Source organism: Liolophura sinensis, chromosome 2, assembly GCF_032854445.1.
Source record: "Liolophura sinensis isolate JHLJ2023 chromosome 2, CUHK_Ljap_v2, whole genome shotgun sequence".
Classification (NCBI taxonomy): domain Eukaryota; kingdom Metazoa; phylum Mollusca; class Polyplacophora; order Chitonida; family Chitonidae; genus Liolophura; species Liolophura sinensis.
The window spans coordinates 11,261,319-11,279,068 of NC_088296.1; the positions used below are offsets into that span (position 1 = coordinate 11,261,319).

General features: G+C 39.5%; 1 protein-coding gene across 3 annotated transcripts in view; it reads right to left on the reverse strand.

Moving 5' to 3' along the window:
* The window catches only part of LOC135462722 (atrial natriuretic peptide receptor 1-like), a 212,983-nt gene that overhangs the window by 102,816 nt on the left and 92,417 nt on the right, over positions 1 to 17,750 (reverse strand). Inside the window, exon 1 of one of the 3 annotated variants that reach the window (XM_064739946.1) lies at positions 15,994 to 16,724. The exons of the other annotated variants lie outside the window; for them this stretch is intronic. The gene's annotated coding sequence lies outside the window, so the exon portion shown is untranslated. Of the gene's footprint in view, positions 1 to 15,993; positions 16,725 to 17,750 lie in introns of those variants that run through there. 3 annotated transcript variants of the gene reach the window in all.

Here is a 17,750-nt window from a genome sequence, read left to right on the forward strand (position 1 = left end):
AAATCAATTCGCATAGCCATTCCTGGCGACGGAAAACGTGTTTTATCTAATCAATGTGAAAATCATGCAAACGTGCAGCGAATTGGCGGCTTAGAGAGTTCAGAGAGTACATGGCTAACAAAATTTAACGTTTTCAAACATTTTTCCTTTGAAGATTAGTTCTGTTCCACCAATACTGCATACAAACCTGTACTCTACGTCACACGTGACAAAGCTCTTTAGTAATGTGCCAATGGCCGATGTATTTACCTCGCTTCTTGAACAGGGCGTGAAAGGAGAGTGAATGAATAAACATATTTAATAGAAATAACGGACTGTCTTTACATGTGGATTAATTGTCTGTTTACACACGACAGTTGTAAGACAACATGTCAAGGCATATAGAAAGCAAATCCATCACACTGTCAGTAAGATTCATCATAGAAAAACATAACACGTTTTTTCACAGGAAGGGTTGTGACACGCTTGCAATTATTCGTCTATATGACATCACACATGCTCCGTGTCATGGCATTTATGTATGGGACACATTACTTAAATGAGTAATTAATTTATTATGCAAAAGCGTGACAGACATAATCGGTAATTGGGTCGCAAACATGATAATTTAGGACACTGATATCTGATTAATCATAGATGTTGAGTTAAAAAAAGGAACCTATAAAAAGAACCCACTTACGCGAAGAAAAGAAAATTAATACGTGAGCAGCGTGCCTTTAAGACGAAGAAACAGTATGTAACGGTGATTGCTGATGGGTATCAATTTTTCAAGTTACTTCACACCTACATGTAAGTCATAGAAAGGGCGCAAATTGTGTTTTGTACTAAAATTGGTCTGCAGTGAGGAATCAGTGTGAACAGTTAAACTTTATAAAGCAACGCAATTTAATAGTAGACGTGTTTCACGTCTTGACTCAAATCTTAAGACCCCCTTACAAATACGTCCCCAGATTCATTGAAAGCCTTAATTAAATAAAGACCCTGATTGGCCGATTGCTTTTTTCATTGGATGTTTACATTTGCATATATATTTTGAATAAGCATCTGATCTCCCCATGTAAATTAATATATGTATGTATGTATGCATCTGATCCCCGTTTCATCTGATCCCCCGTTTTTTTTTATCAAACGAATAATGAAGCGGTTATTTTTATATAATTTTCACTACCGTGAGTGTATAATACTTCATGGGACTTACATAATACAGCATAATTCTCAAATTCCCCACCAATATGTGAGTACCGTTTATAAGATTTCGCGGAAGTCAGTCTCACGTGGTTCTTGGATGAGAGATACTTAATGTCTGTACGACATTCGGCTGTTCTACTTCACTGTCTGCAGGTCTTTTTTCATCGATATCGATTGTTAAAATCTGGAAGCATGCTAATTGATCATAATTACTAAATAAATTGACCCAAGCTGCGAAGGATGCTTCAAAATAAGTCACTGTCGTTCTGAATTACACGACGACATGTTGGAATCCATTACCGCCCATTCGTGGTAACAAGTGCAACTTCCGGAGCACGAGACAAGCGGAAGTGCAAATCCCATAACGCCGGGAAAAGATAAATCATTTCATTTGAAAGCCTTCTTTACAACTCGTGGATGACATTTGTCAATAGCTGTTTTTGCCTTACATAGAATATTGCAATTGACATACGCTTTTCGGCATCTTTGTGGAAAAGTCTTTACATGACCTGTCTTAATAGCCAAGGATTCTGGTAAAAGCAGAATCTATAGAAGACATAATCGTGTTTAACTGAAAAAAAAACGGAAATCCGTTTATGTTCCTTTGGGAAAGTAACAATATACCGTGTACATTGGAAAAGATGGAGAGTATGATTACTTCCGTACATTCAAAAGGACACATCTGGTTCCTGTTTCAGTTTGAGATGGGAAAAACGTGAGTACAGGTGACAAAAATAAAAGAACATGGTCAAAATTCACCCGTTTTTACTACATTTTGAACTTCTGTCACAAGAAGCAGCCCACGGTCTAACCTTGCTTAAAAACTACTTATCTTCTACAATACGGTTGGCATACCGCCATGTCACACGTGAGAAAATACAACTGTCACTTGCTAAAGATCGGTGGTTTACACGGTGCACTCCGATTTTCTCTAACCATAAAACTGACCGTCATTATGTAACAGAACAATTATTGAGTATATGGTAAAATAAATAAAATATAGATACTTAAATACAGATAAATAGATAGGCCTATGGTCAAAGACAGTGGCTACTTGGTCCACGCTACCTTCCGTGTACAGACAACGCATGATGAGCTCATTTTCTTTGTCAGTTTAATACGCACTACCATATAAACTAAGGAATACATTGACAGTTCGGATGAATCAGCGTTCGAATTAATTGACATATTTCTTCGTTACTAGTGCCTCAGCGAATATTAAACCAGCTGTTTAGACGTTATTGCATCAAAATGCAGTGAATGTATTTTCTTCGCAATCGGAACATGATTGATGACAATGTGTGTTCACAGTCTGAACTGGCTGTTGTGAGCAGCCGCACGAAGAAACAACACACAGCTGACGCCTTTACACTGTCATTATTACGGTCGCCCGTGAAATCAATTGACTCATTCCAAAGGGTATTAAATGTTAATATTTGATCAGCTTGTAGGAGTTTGTGTACAAAACCAGCCTTTTACTAGCAGATACACTCAGAATAGTACGGCAGGTGAAAAGAAAATACGCCTAGTTCTGAAACCCGCTAAAAGGGTTCAGTCTTCAGGCATTGCTTTCAGTGACCCTTCCAAAAACAGTTTTAGCATCAATACATGCCTTTGCCATACAAGCCATAGCTAGTTAGTTTACTAAAGCGTTTTACTTTGCATGTTTGCTGTTCTTCGACGTGTATAAGCTTGTTACGTTTCCTTGACAGCCACAAGTAACAACAATCAAATCTCTGGGCGTCGAAAATGTACCAATTTGGCAGGTTTAAACGGCTAACGTAAGATGCTTGGTCACCTGCCAATGCAGCCACAGGCCTCAACGTTTTAACTCAATTCTGTTTGGTCAAAGCTAACGTTACAGTTTTGTCAAATATCCAAAACTTCACATGGAAGTGTACCACGATATTGCAACTTCCACACAGGATTGTACCGAATGGCGACAGTATGGCCATATTCACATGGGCTACACGTGGTGCTGTCTTATTCATGTTTGATCATTCAAATGGCACCAATGTCGAATTTTACAGGCACACAGTCGGGGCTAAGCGGCCACACAGATGGTACGTAATCATGCCTAGCTTCAGCAAATGAATGCCAACGTTTGCTTTCATCGACACACAAGTCATCATTCATCAGGAACCACATAAAATACTGGAAACGCTGGAATGCAAATCGCTCCACACTCTTTGAAAAACCGGGGGAAACTGGCTGAGATGTTGGGACAGTAAACGTGTATACTTATTTACATTGTTAAGACTTTATTCTACCTCCAGCACTGAAGAGCTATAATCACACGGCGTATTGGATAATAATACACCAGCGCGGGACTATAAGCCTACTGTAACAAATTATTTTTTATTTATTTAATCGGTGTTTTATTCCATTCTCAAGAATATTTCACTAATATTTATTTATTTATTTGTTTGATTGGTGTTTTACGCCGTACTCAAGAATATTTCAGTTATACGGAGGCCCCATATTCCACTTATACGACAGGGATGAGCATTATGGTGGAAGGAAGCGCGACAGAACCTATGGGGAAGCCTTTGAATGCTTACTTCTATGTTTCTTGGCTTTCTTAGGGTTTAGAGTTGCTTTCAACGTCATTTCGCTTATATCTCGATGGGGTTTCCTTGGCTGAGCTGTTTTGCACGCCTGCGTGGTGCCATGCTCCAAGAACCACCGATACCGTAGCTGTGAGTTCAACTCCAGCTCATGCTGGCTTCCCCTCTCACCGTACGTGTTAAGATCTGCCAGCAACCTGCGGATGGTTGTGGGTTTCCCTCGGGCTCTGCCCGGTTTCCTCCCACCATAATGCTAGGCGCCATCGTACTAGTGAAATATTTCTGAGTACAGCGTGAAACAGCAATCAAATAAATAAATAAATCAAATATATGTCGATGGTATATGCCGACTGCCAATGTATTCATAGTGGGTCCTAAGTAAATACTGGCGCGAAAGACACCAGACATGAGGTCCCAGTCAGTCACCTTATACGGGCAGGTCCCAGGATCACGAAACTAGATTAGGCTTAAGTCAGTCTTGAATTCAAAACAGATTTCTGTGTTAAAATTCTCAATTACATCATAGTTCGCCACTGGAATAGTTACTGATGTTTAAGACTGCTACGACAAAATTGAAACTTATCATTTAACTTTATATCTAGGCTAAGAAATAAAACCCCAAGTTAAAAGTTGACGTAAATCAAAGAGCGCATATTTGTGTTGAGTGACATGTGAAACAAAAAATGTCCGGCTCCAGTGTTAAGGTGTGTCCTGAATTGAACACCGGCCCCTAGCTAGCCCGAAAATGCACGCAGCTGAATCCTAATAATAGGAAATAAATTTGATGGACGGGAGTCGAATAATGACCACTAGAATAAGGCTCGACACGAAGGACTTCATTCACTGCAGCCGCTTTTACATCTACGAAACTTTAGAATTGGTTTTTCTGTCGGCATCGAATGGTGCAAGGGAGAACAACAAGTCCGAAACAGGCATGATTAATTCATACAGAAGTAGCGCCTAATTCCATTTGAGCTACTGGATGCTCGTGTGTGTGAGAAAATGATCATTTACATCCCGACACGCAATATTCTCCAACTAAAGCAATTCTCCTTTAGAGGACGTGTTGAATCAGCTCATCGTCTCACGCTATGCTTTGAACTGAATAGTTCTCCACGGGTATATTTTTTTCACCTGTACAGAATATGTTTTTTGTTTCTTTTAAGTTTGGTGGACCTGCTTCGTCCCAGTGCTCTCTTTAGGAAGCTATTTCCATATGTTGAAAAAAGCCCGGAAATTTTGCGTTAACATATTTATCCCAGGTTGGCTAATGAAGTGGGTAAATGGCGATAAGCACCTCTTATGCCCTCGTGTAAGCGGCTATTCAAAAACTTGGCCATTTGCCTTGGATAACAGACGCATTAAGCCGTTGTCTAGGTGTAAATCATTTATCCTAAATTAACTGGGAACTGGACCTCGGGCGATAAAACATCATCTATCATGGAACGATTTGGTTATCAACGAATTGTGTCAATACCCGTGCGATTTGGGGGGCATTCATCTGATGTCACGAAAACAATCTTTGCTGATAATGAAGCTGTGGGATTAACGTTGGTAAATAGGAGCGTGAAATGAGCAAATTAGCATATTACCTTGGTAAGCCTTATCAGTTAGAGCAGCGAGAAATTAAGGTGGGCTTATAAATCATGGGAAAGTCGATGTGAGTTATGGCGTTTTAATATGCAATATCGAACGTCCGGCTCTGACAAACGGGACCTCAGACCAAAGGCCAAATACCTCGTATTGCATCGCAAGGAATCGCTTCGCCCTTTTAAAGCTAAAAGATGTCTGAGAGGATTTGGCAACAGTTCCGTACTAAATACACCACAGCCCGCAGTAAATAGCCTAATGATGCCCTAGCCAATAGACGAAAAAGTTGGATTGCCTAGGTTTTTGTCCTGTGTATAATCGTGCTGTAGGAAATTTTTGCCAGAGCCATGTCATCAAATGAAACCGTGATTTCTCCCTCGAGCAATGAGGCTGCGCCCGCAGACTGATTGTGTCTGCTTTACGTTGACGGCCGAGTCGACGAAGCGAAAAATAATACCAGCGCTAGCAAATGGTGCGTGGTCATAAAGAGTCGTTATTAAATGCTAACCTCCAGCAGGCTAAGTGCACGTTTTCTCCCTATCGACTTACAGATTGGTAACCAGCATATCATTGTATTTGGGTAAAAAAAAATCACCCTTTTAATTTATCCATCACTCTGGCAAAGCGAGTATAGTGCGATTTTGTTCCTTCATAGATGTCATATTTCTAGTAGAAGAGAATACATCGTGTAGGTTATAGCGTCATAAAGCGAGGTGATACACCAGAAACGTTACGGGAAATTGATTTTCAGTGAAACAGTAGTGAAACAGTTACGGCATTTCGTAGGTACACTGGGGTCACGTTCAGGTTATAAAACATGTGGCTGTTATCTACCATTGTGGAACTCGTAAAACTCTCTCCCGACCCGTAACAAGACGGACCAAAGCTATGATTTTTTTCTTTCCTGTATTTAGTCCCTATAATCGGTACATGTATACTCATAAAGCACATTACAATATTGCCGATTGGTGGTAAGTCATAATCAAACCATGATTTTACTGCGATTAGGACTTCCGGTGTGGCCCGTCCTCGATTCTCGCATTACGTAGACTGAGTGTCTGGTTGATTAGCTGTGTTTTATTATCTGTTGGCTTGCCGAGTCACATGTACAGATTTAGCGGAAAATTTCTGGTAAGATATTGCCATGAGCATCTGTGTGTATGGCTTCCATTTTTTTCTTTCAGGCATTTGTGCCGAATGATGTCTTTCATGGATTTGTTTTTTTTCCCCTCAAATCAGAAGATACAAAAGAAAAAATAATCCATCATTTTCCCTGACAAATTACAGCGTGTTCAATGAGTTTTTGTTTCGTCCAGGGTAGTGGCAAAAACGGTACCCTCAAAAAAATAGTCTTTTAATTTTAACAGAAAGTCTCTTGATCGAATAATACTAGAGTGTTTTCTGTTATTATAGCATAATACTGTGTTATATTCAACCTGACATTCTTTTACTCTAATACAATCGCATGTTGATTTAACAGAATAAGTGTGCTATATTTTTACGGAATAATCTGCTGCAACAACTGACCACATTCTAGCGTCTATCAGACAATAGACTTTCTGTTAGATTTAACAGGTTATTTTCTTGAGAGTATAATGCGGCCGAATAATTGCCATTTAACACCACACAGTCGTATCATGATATTTTGCGGCAGTAATATAGATAATTGCTCCTGAAAACCAACACCATTTAGCTAACCATTATAACCCCCAAATTTGGTAAATGCAAATCAAAATTATTGCAAAAAAAGGAAAATTTATTCATATCTCACGTTTCACATACAATACGAACATAACTTGTTTAAAGGGATTTATTTTTCTAAATCCTCGGACTTTTCCGTTTAACCAGTGCCAACAAAACTACGTACATACGTGGAATTAAACTTCTCTTCCCTTGAATGGAACACTAGACGGCTTATTAACCCATACTGACATACATTAATAACGCCTGTGCACTATTTTAGGCAGACTAAAATCCAAATTTATGCTTACCTAGTGTGTCGTTCTCATTCTGCGGGTTAATTCTCTAACTAGGTCACGATTTATAGCGCTGTTATATAAAGAATAAGGCAATATAACAATTATGCGGGGGAAGGGGGGGGGTTGGGGGCCTCATTTCATGACAGATAGAACAAGTAGAAAAAAAAAGATTATGGTGGCAGTGATCCGGTAGAGAAGACGCCATCAAGCAAGATTTATTACACGCTATGAGGCAAATAACCTAGTTCTCTGCAATTTGTACATTTCGTTTAGACAGCGCATTTGTTTGTAACGCATCTGTCAAGTGTACAATGTCCTTTTTTTCCCCTGATATTTATTTACAATAAATCTTTAGATGTTTAGGTGGACACAGCCATTACACTTACACAGTTACCAAGCGTCAGTGACAGATAAATGTACTAACTCGAAAGTAAAATCCATATTTAATTTCCAGGACAATATGACTTCGTTGTAAAACACGTGTGTTATTCTTTTATTTTACGATTAGTCCAACGATGCCAAAATCATAAGCCATGCACTAATCGATGTGTCGCTAATAACATGTGGTCTTTTCTATGACTATACATACTGTTATTTATAATAAGGGTCATTGTCTAGGGCTTGCAATGTGGTTACATAGTATGAGAATGGAAACTACCGTTTCAAAGATATGCTTTTCTTGCTATAAAACTACTGCTTAATCGGCTTTCGCTTATAAGTCGTGTCTAAGGTCACCTTTGTTCTGAGATACAAAAAATCCAGGCATCGCTGAAAAACTAAGAATCGATAAAGAAGGACAATTTTACCAATGTTAGTTCGTTGGACCCAATGTTTTAAAAACAAATCTCTGTATGTATGTATGTATGTATGTATGTATGTATGTATGTATGTATGTATGTATGTATGTATGTATGTATGTATGTGTGTGTGTATGTATGTATGTATGTATATATGTATGTATGTATGTATGTATGTATGTATGTATGTATGTATGTGTGTGTGTGTGTGTGTGTGTGTGTGTGTGTGTGTGTGTATGTATGTGTGTGTGTGTGTGTGTGTGTGTGTGTGTGTGTGTGTGTGTGTGTGTGTGTGTGTGTGTGTGTGTATGTGTGCGTGTGTATGTGTGCATGTGTATGCATGAATGTTCGGAGTTTAACGCAGTACTTAACAGCTTTCCAACTAAATGACCTCAAGGAATTATGAGATGTGTGTATATATACAGTGCCTTCTTGAGGCAGGGTGAATCTATGCCTCCAAAATGCTGCCTTCACTGAACTATCATGCCGAGGACACGAGACAAGTCCTATTGATCAGTCAATCATTTTTCCTTTCTCCAACCTTTCAGTGTTGAGCGCCAAGTGAGGTAGCAGCAAGTACCAATTTAGGTATACGGCATGACCCCGCCCTGTTTTAATCTGAGGTCTCCAGACTTAGTCGCCGATGCTCTAACCATTAGGCCACCGAGGCGGTCCACTTAACTGTTAACCGTGTAGCTTCCGCTGACCTCGCTGGCTGTGTGCTCGATGACAGGGCTAAGCGATTGACTGACTGGTGAGTAATTGACTGTGATGACGCATGTAAACGAACCTATATCCACACACTGCTACTATACCTATAGCGAGCGGGATTGAAATACCGGGAGAAAGTCATTGACAACGAAAACTGTCGTTTACACGGAGGGGTTGGTCGGCAGAATGTCTGGCATTAACCGATGACGTCATACAAGCGTCGTCAGCTACCTTTAAAAAATATCAAATTAAAAGCGCTAGCGGTCCCCGTATAAGTGAAATATTCCGAAGGCGTCAACCACCAATGAAATAAATAAATAAATCTAATCAAAGCAACGCCACGATAGGCTGCAAGAGTTAAGCCGTAATGATCCATTCAAACCAAAGCCAAATATTTTTGGAACTAGTTAAGCATGCCTGGTGTAGTTCTTTCTCACATAGCGGCAAATGACATGAGCATCATTTTAGGCAGTGCCAATATTCCGTTTTGAACATAGGTCTGGATGATGTCCGCACTGTTTGTTATTTAAGATTTCATCCTGCAGTTGTCAATACTAGGGGCAATATCTGACACCTGTGCCCAAACACTCCGTCACGTTGAGACAGCGTTGACAAATAATTGCAGAATATCGGCACTGGATTAGATGTGTGACTTGGCAGCCTATTACACGTCCAACTCACACATTACTGAATATGCATCGATAAAGGTGATAAAAGAAGGCTACTAGCACATGAGGCGACATCTGAGCCAACCAGTCTCATAATGGCTGTCTTTCGTGGTGTTTTATTTCTTTTTAACGAGGAAAACATATCTCACATAGAAGTATCACATAGCCATTAAAAGCACATGTAAAAATATAGGAGTCAAAGGTGGAAGGGAAAGCGTACGCAACGCATATAAAAACAAAATGCCGCGCAAATATAACGTCTGTGTCGCAATGTCATAACCTTATTTCTTAATCAGATTAGTGAACCATTTGCTCAGAAAATCTAACCATGCGTAATTGAGAAGAAGGTCCTAATAAAAGATGATCAAACAGGTTATCAACTTGGCAGAATAACAAAACTTGACGTTAACTGAATTAATAGCCTTCTCTTTGAAGCTTGGAGTTAAGCTGTATTCAGTCAACTCACATCACCGTATGATAGACAAAATTCGATTTTTTGGATTAATTGTCGATTGAACGTCACATTTCATAACATTTCACTTTAAAAACGGCCGTCAGTTTTAACCGCGGAAACTTAAGTGCCCGTTTTGTGTTTTGGCAAGCCACTGACCAACTTTCCTGCGATCTTTAGTATGAATCCCTAATGAGCGAACAAGTCTTTAGAGAGTCATATCAATTGAATCTCATATATTTAGACAAATTCGCGAAACCTGCAAATGTTCTCTTTTCTCGTAACAATCTACACAAACCCCTAAAATCGCTGTATAAGGTAGGTGGGGTTAAAATAAGTCATCCGAAGGCATATGGCATGTATACATTGCAATTTCTCCCTTGTTAAGTGAAATAACATTTGCACAACGTTGCTCAATTTTCAAGCTTTGGGAAATAACCTTTGTACATAAGAAAGTCCGCTGTACGCATGAATGACTTTGAAATAAGCTTAATTAATCTTTCATTCTGTTCACCCTCTGGGCTGTTTGTTTACTTGTTAAAGGTCGTATACAGGACCCTCCGCATAGCCACTTGAAATAAATCGTTGACAGACAAAATGTTCTACAACAGGTGTTATTTGCAACTATATAAAGACGGCTACTATATATAGCACAGGATTTGCAGGGTTGGCTGCTCCCAGTGCTGCCCAGGCTTGAATACATATCACCACAGAGGCAGAGAACTTTTTTCTAGAAGAGATGCTCTACGGTCACGGCTCTGATGAAAGCTAGAACGGATGGTTTCACACGGCGTAATTACGTTAAATTCGGTCTCGGGAGTTTTCGCTGATGACATTGTAAACATCGGCATTGCATCAACATATCAAACTTATTCGAATTGAAGGCTGTTTTAACTACCTTAACTCGACATGAGTTTGTTAACGCATAGAACTGATATTTACAGATATATAACAGAAGCAAAAGTTTTCTAGACCGAGTCTAACGTAATTACGCCGTGCGAAAACATCTTATTCACCTTTCATCGGAGGCAGAGGGACGCGGTTTGCAGATAACGGGAATAAGCTCGATCCCAGTCTTAGACAAATTTCGTAGATTCCTATACTTTTCTTAATATGATGTTGATAACGGTGTTTAGTGGGCGGTTCTCTGAAACCGTCTTCCGCCAAACATCACGTGCAAGTCGGTATGACACAATCTGGATAGTTCGGCAGCAGCTTGGCTCGGTAGTATACAATACCCTTGACAATTCCGTTTTCGTCACACTTACTGCTCTTGGTTAGCATTTATCAAACAGATCAGTGAATTAAACTTTTTAGCGAACGAAGGTTCGGAACTGTCATCGCAGTTGGCAATTACCCAGGCAATGTCCTGAATTAATACATTCAACCCTGTAAACTTGTTTCTGACATTTGAAAAGAACAAGGCCAATGCATTAGGTCTCATTGAAAGCCGGGCCCATAAACATGCATTTTAAAATCAATATTCCGCTCACGAAGCATCATCCTAATGTGTCACTATTATATGCATGCGTATCGCGTGTTGATTCACTGAGCTTTGGGGATACAATACGGCACACTTCTGGACTCCAAGGTATTGAGTTCCTGTTGAATGCCTTGAACAAGATGGCTGCTACTCCAATGCGTGGAAAAGACTGAAAAAAAGAATGCCTCTAAGGCGATAAGAATGGCAGACTAAGAATACTCGTATGAGCAATTCGAGCTGTCTTAAAACCGCTTAGTTCCTAACAGCCAGACGAGGGTCCACTTTGGCCCAGGTAAACACAGCCATGTGTCTTTTCTTTCTACTTCAGACGTGAATGGAATAATCCGCTGGCGATAAGAGAAATACCCTAGATCAATAGTACCCGGGGTAATAAAGTCAACAGGCAGAGAGTATGTTTGATCAGCCGGGTTATAGGCGCATACGCAGCTGGCCGAGTCCTTCGTACGAGTAGGGAAATTTATACCAGTGGGAAATCTGCTCCTCAGCGATATCGAATGGTTTCGAGGTTACTTGGTTTATTTTACTACACCGATGTAGTCTAATAAGTAAGGTTGTTGATAGAGCACAATCATCACTTACGTAAAACTGCTAAATCCCAAACTGATTTCCACTGGATTTCCACAAATTGCTAGATTGGATAAATAAATTATTTGCTTGGTAGTCTATTTACTAGCTTCTTTTGCATGGTTTCTTCTTTAGGTTGCTATAGTTATTGGGTTTCAGTGCGATTCGATCAGGAGAACCTCCAACATCAAACAAAAACTGATAGGCATTTTGCAAACCAGCTGAAAACAATCACCCATCATTTACAACTCGAAAATTACACTTAGATTTCTAACATCTATAATCCAGAAAGTTGCATGAGAATTATATTTGTATCACACAGGCCAATAACATTTGAACAATAAATAACTATATTACAAGGTTATCTTACAAGGTATTTATTTATTTATTTATTTGATTGGTGTTTTACGCCGTACTCAAGAATATTTCACTTATACGCACTGAATCGCACTGAAAACCAATAACCTTATACGACGGCGGCCAGCATTATGGTGGGTGGCAACCGGGCACAGCCCGGGGGAAACCCACGATTATCCGCAGGTTGCTGGCAGACCTTCCCACTTACAGAGGAAGCCAGCATGAGCTTGAACTTGACTCACAGCGACCGCATTGGTGAGAGACTCCTGGGTCATTACGCTGCGCTAGCGCGCTAATCAACTGAGCCACAGAGCTATATTACAAGGAATGGTATACGAACGAGAGGACCTGCTAACCCAAGGCACGTGTGTAGAACTTATCGTAGGGGTCCTACGCAACCTGCAGATGGCCGTGGGTTTTCCCCAGGCTCTGACCGGTTTCCTCCCGCCATAAAGCTGGCCGCCGTCGTATGAATGAAATATTCTTGAGTACGGCTTAAAACACCAATCAAATAAATAAATAAATAAATAAATAACTTATGGCTTAGGTATGGCTTTGCTCTTCACATATTTGTTCCGGGTTCTTCCCGATCTCCGCCGCTCATAAACTATCACACAGATGCGGAGTTCTAATTGAGCAAGGCGTAAAGCGCTCGTGAGGTAAATACATAATTATGTATGCACACCTACTTACGTCATAACCAATGACATCTGTACTTGTATCAGAGTCTGCCAACATTTCTCAAATAATTAACGGTCGATATGCAAAGTTATAATTGTCGCTGTGTATCATCGAGTCACAGGCGGAGATCAGCTGCTAACATTACCCGATAGCGCTTTTTAGCTTGTTACAAAGAAATACCATCTTGGCTCGAATCTGATACTGAAATGACGCATCCGTCATACAGCTTGGACTGAACGTATCACAATTCGTACCTAGGTCGCTCTTATCATCTAGTTTGGCACTTAAACCTGATTAAGTGGTAATTATACGTATTGTGGCACATGTATTGTTCAGGTTTTCTTGTGGAGAACAGACTCCTCATTTTGTACTTGTAAGCAAAATATGGCATATGATGTGTCCGTGTACTGTTCAACTATATCTAAAATAGTTTGTTTGACTGCAGAAGTGGTGTTTGTTGTTTTTAAGATTAATGAATACAAATGGAACTTGAAAGAAAGTATTTTGAAAATAAATATGCACACATTCCTCACGAATGTCAAAACTCTAAGCAGCGTGATGTGTCGAAAGGGTAAAGCAAGAAGAAACAAGGACGTTTTCTGAAACAAGGACGTTTTCTCAAACACTGTATCACTGTGTTCTTTCATGTAATATATTCTCATACAGTTTGTTCTGTTTTTATTTGGGGGGGGGGGGTGTGAAATGAAGACTACTTTGCTTCTTATTGGAAAATTGTTAACTACCTCTGTCCGAAAACACATCATAAAATTAATATCAAAAACTTAGACACAGATGCATTGGAAATCAGATATTTTTGTGGTGATCACTGAAGACAACCTTATCTGCTGTCTGATTGGCAGGTTCATTTGGTGTGCACAAAATGAAGTAATCATCAGAAGTTTGTTTCTTTCTTATCATTTTACGGAAAGGAAAACTGAGTTCAAATGGAATGTCTCTTTTCTACCATCATATCACAAATGCGTTTTCATCAGAACGCTTTCCTAAAACGCAATAACATATCGTGACTTCTGAGTGGGAAAAAGTGGAGGACATTCCTTCAGGCAGGCTTTAAGACATCAGACCTTGATGCCATCTTGAGTGAGAGCTTTTCACAAAAGCCGACATAAAGTAACAAAAATTCTAAGTCCATCAAAGCTTGTCGAGTCGTGGAGTGACAAAAAATGATTCTTTGTCAGTGAAGCATGCAGTCGACGATCAGACTTCGATGATTTTCGGAAGTTCAAAGGATTCGCCTCTGGTTCGGAATAAGATGTCAATTACCCTAAAATCCGGACCTCCGGATAAATCCGGAAACCGGAATTCTATGGGTAATAACGAGGTATTCATTCTATCGGATTCATTTCCGGTGGGATGAAGTGCAGGGCCGGTGTGCCTCGGCGCACATTGTCCAGCATGTGACCTTGATTTGCCCCAATAAAGGCAGCAGATTCGGGTTTTAAAAAAGTCAGACATATAAGTCGTCCGTGAACTAACAATGTGTTGTTGTTGAAAGTGGTAGATGAATATAAAACAATGTTAACTGATGGCATAACTGCTAGATAAAACAAAATGTGGACCGAACATCACTTGTTTATCCCTTTATTTGTTTCTTTCAAATTTTACTCTTTATTACTCTTGTATTTAAAGTTTTAAATCCATATAGACAGAGGTTTGTGCAAAATGACTCAAGATCGGATCCTTTAAAACAATCTACATACACTTCTCGTGTCATTGTGATCTGGTTTGCTGAGTTGGTGAAGGACACGTCACGTGACGACTTATCAACCGATCACGTGGACAAAACAAGTGTACTCTATCACACAGCAATAAAACATATTTATGACATAGGGTTATCAAACTCCACTCGATGAGTGGATGCACTGTATTTCTTTACTATTCTCATATATTATTACTCTGCTACTCTACAAGTAATTTAGGGATTCGGTGACTTGTATAAATGCGCCTTTTATACACTTATCGACAATGATCAGATTTTAGGGTTAGAAGAAACGGCTGTGCATTATGGCGGGTGTCTTCTCTTACAATGTCTGCACTTTACTGGCAGCTATTCCGATGTTTACAGGCCTACGATCCTACGACATAACCCTAGCTACCTATAAATGCATCTTGCGTGGAGAACATAGCTGGTGGCATGCCCCCTACCTTGCTCGTTATCTTTATGATATATATCCCTGACAGATGTTATTTAAGCAGATAAGTATAGAATATATCTCTTTTTCGTCAAGAGGCAAACGTAAAGCGCAAAAAGGTAGTGCAAATTCTCGGGAGCTTAAGGTCTATATCGGTCAGTGGAGTTAGCACCATGTTTTTCACATTAGCTACATTGCAAACTTGGCAAACGCCATGCCAGCATCAAATGAACGGAATTTTTACATAATTTACAATATCTTTTTTCATTACTCCTGCTTGTGCAGCCATTAAATTTTAACATCGAAATACATTTTTCTGCATCGGTATCCATGCGATCATGCTGTTAAAATTCATGGAAAATATTACCTGAAAGAACAAAAGTGATGACAGTTGGATATTTCCTAAATTTATGGCTTCCATGACGCCTCCAGGAGGCATTACTAAGGCGTAATAGCACAAAAAGTACCACAATGAAAAAACAGTGCGTCACATTTGGAAAAGTTCCATTCCATATGCACTTCATACAACAGCAAAGCGATGTACCGATATAGAACCAAAGATTGCGAACGTCTACAAGATGTGAAGTGTACTAATTCCAAGACTATTACATCAGCAGGCGTTAATAGGCTCTTATGTGCACGCACCAGATACTATATACATTCGGGGGTCCCCAACTTCTTGGTAGTTTATCGCTAATGAGCATGTGTTCTCAAAACATAATTCATGACACACACGTCTCAGGTATTCCATTAGATCCACTAACGTCTAACAAAAGCAATACTTACTGCTTAGTTAGATGCAACAGCATTGAGAAACCGTAGGCTGAATTTGTTGATCAAAGCTCGTATTTATCACAGAGCTAACTTGCAAGTGCATGTGAAGACAAACTCAGAAGAGGATGGATCTCAGTTGTGGTTAAACTGAGAGAAAAGCTTTGGCCAACTGACTCAAAAAGTTGAGCTATCAAACTGAGCTAATTCAACATTATGACCAGATCAGCTGAGCTGAATGAAAGACTGTAACTCATCTGGTTATAAGGCTGACTCACTTGGTCAGTCGGAAAGCTCTCAGGAGCATGGTCATGGCAGCTGGCCTAGTCATATGACTCACTTTTCTGAGTTGAATTAGCTCAATTGTATAACTCAGATGTTTCAGTCAGTTGACCCAAATTTTTCCTTCAGTATAATACAGTATACAGATTTAACACGTACTAGGGCAAACCGTTTTAATTTTAGCTGTGTTAAAATTTTTGACGTAAAACTTAAGCTGACTTATAAAAATTGACCGACATGCAATAACAAAATTCTATCTTAGTGATATGCTAACTAATCCGATGCCTTTTCCTAGAATTTAGTTCATTTCTTTGATTGTAACTTTACGCTTTGTAACTATACTCAGTAATGTTTCCAGTAGATTTGAGAACAGATAACGTTGAATCTCACAGTCTCCTGTATGACTACGCTAAACTGTAGATAAAGCTGAACCGTTAAGACTGTAGCCAGAGGACGCAGATGGCAGTTACATTGTCTAAACGGAAATGAGTCCGTTTGACAAACTTTTCAGAGTTTTAGCAGCTTTCGCCATAAGAAAGATCGTTGTTAAAAGGGTACTCATGTACCAGTTGTTCGTCTATCCTAGATCACTGTATTTGAAAATAGTTACGCGGAGCGAGATTTATCACACGAGAGCGTATGTTGTCGCTTTGTTTTAAGTAGGAATTCAACAGAAAAAAACGGTAGTTAACATTAACACGTAAACATACACAAGTTATTATTAGAGAGGTATTTTTGGTACATTTACCTGTTTATATTTATTTATATATTTATATCACAGATGTTCAACAACATGCATAACGATATTTCGCCTGCCTTATGGACGGTTCGGAACAAGCGTGAAGTTATACTAACGCGCACGCATATCGATCAAGGATAAACCGAGCCACACTTTGTCCATTTGCCGCGGACTACTGCGCGCATGTTGTTCAGTTTCAGACAAATGTATGCATGTTTGCTTGTGTGATGTTTAAATCTAAACATCAATAAATGATACAGGGCTGCAATAATTACAAGGCTGTAACACTAGACTTTGTATCGCCTTCTGCCAGTTTATCAGATGATAGCATCATAGCATTCTGAAAGATGCGGAATGTCGCTTGCACATACCCGTACATGTTGTAACACTAGCCGCTCTTCTTTATGAAATCTGTTTCTAGCATCTATAGATGCTTCGACTGTTGCAATGTTACAGAATTTCACAGACCCTTCACCTTCTTAAAATGACATTTTTGTTTTCTTGTGATCAATATCCAGATGTTGTTTCAGTCGCCCCTAATGAGACGTACGTCTTTCTTTATACAGCTCCTGTATCAGCATGGTTAAGTATAGTTACACAACACCGTAGTATCCTAATATCATAGGTATATAGCATGGACGTATTCGTATTTTACGCGAACAAGTTTACAGAGCTCCCCGCCCAATAATAACTTTATTATGTGTAAAGCATATGAATTCAAAGTAACATATGCTTTACAAATAAAATTTAC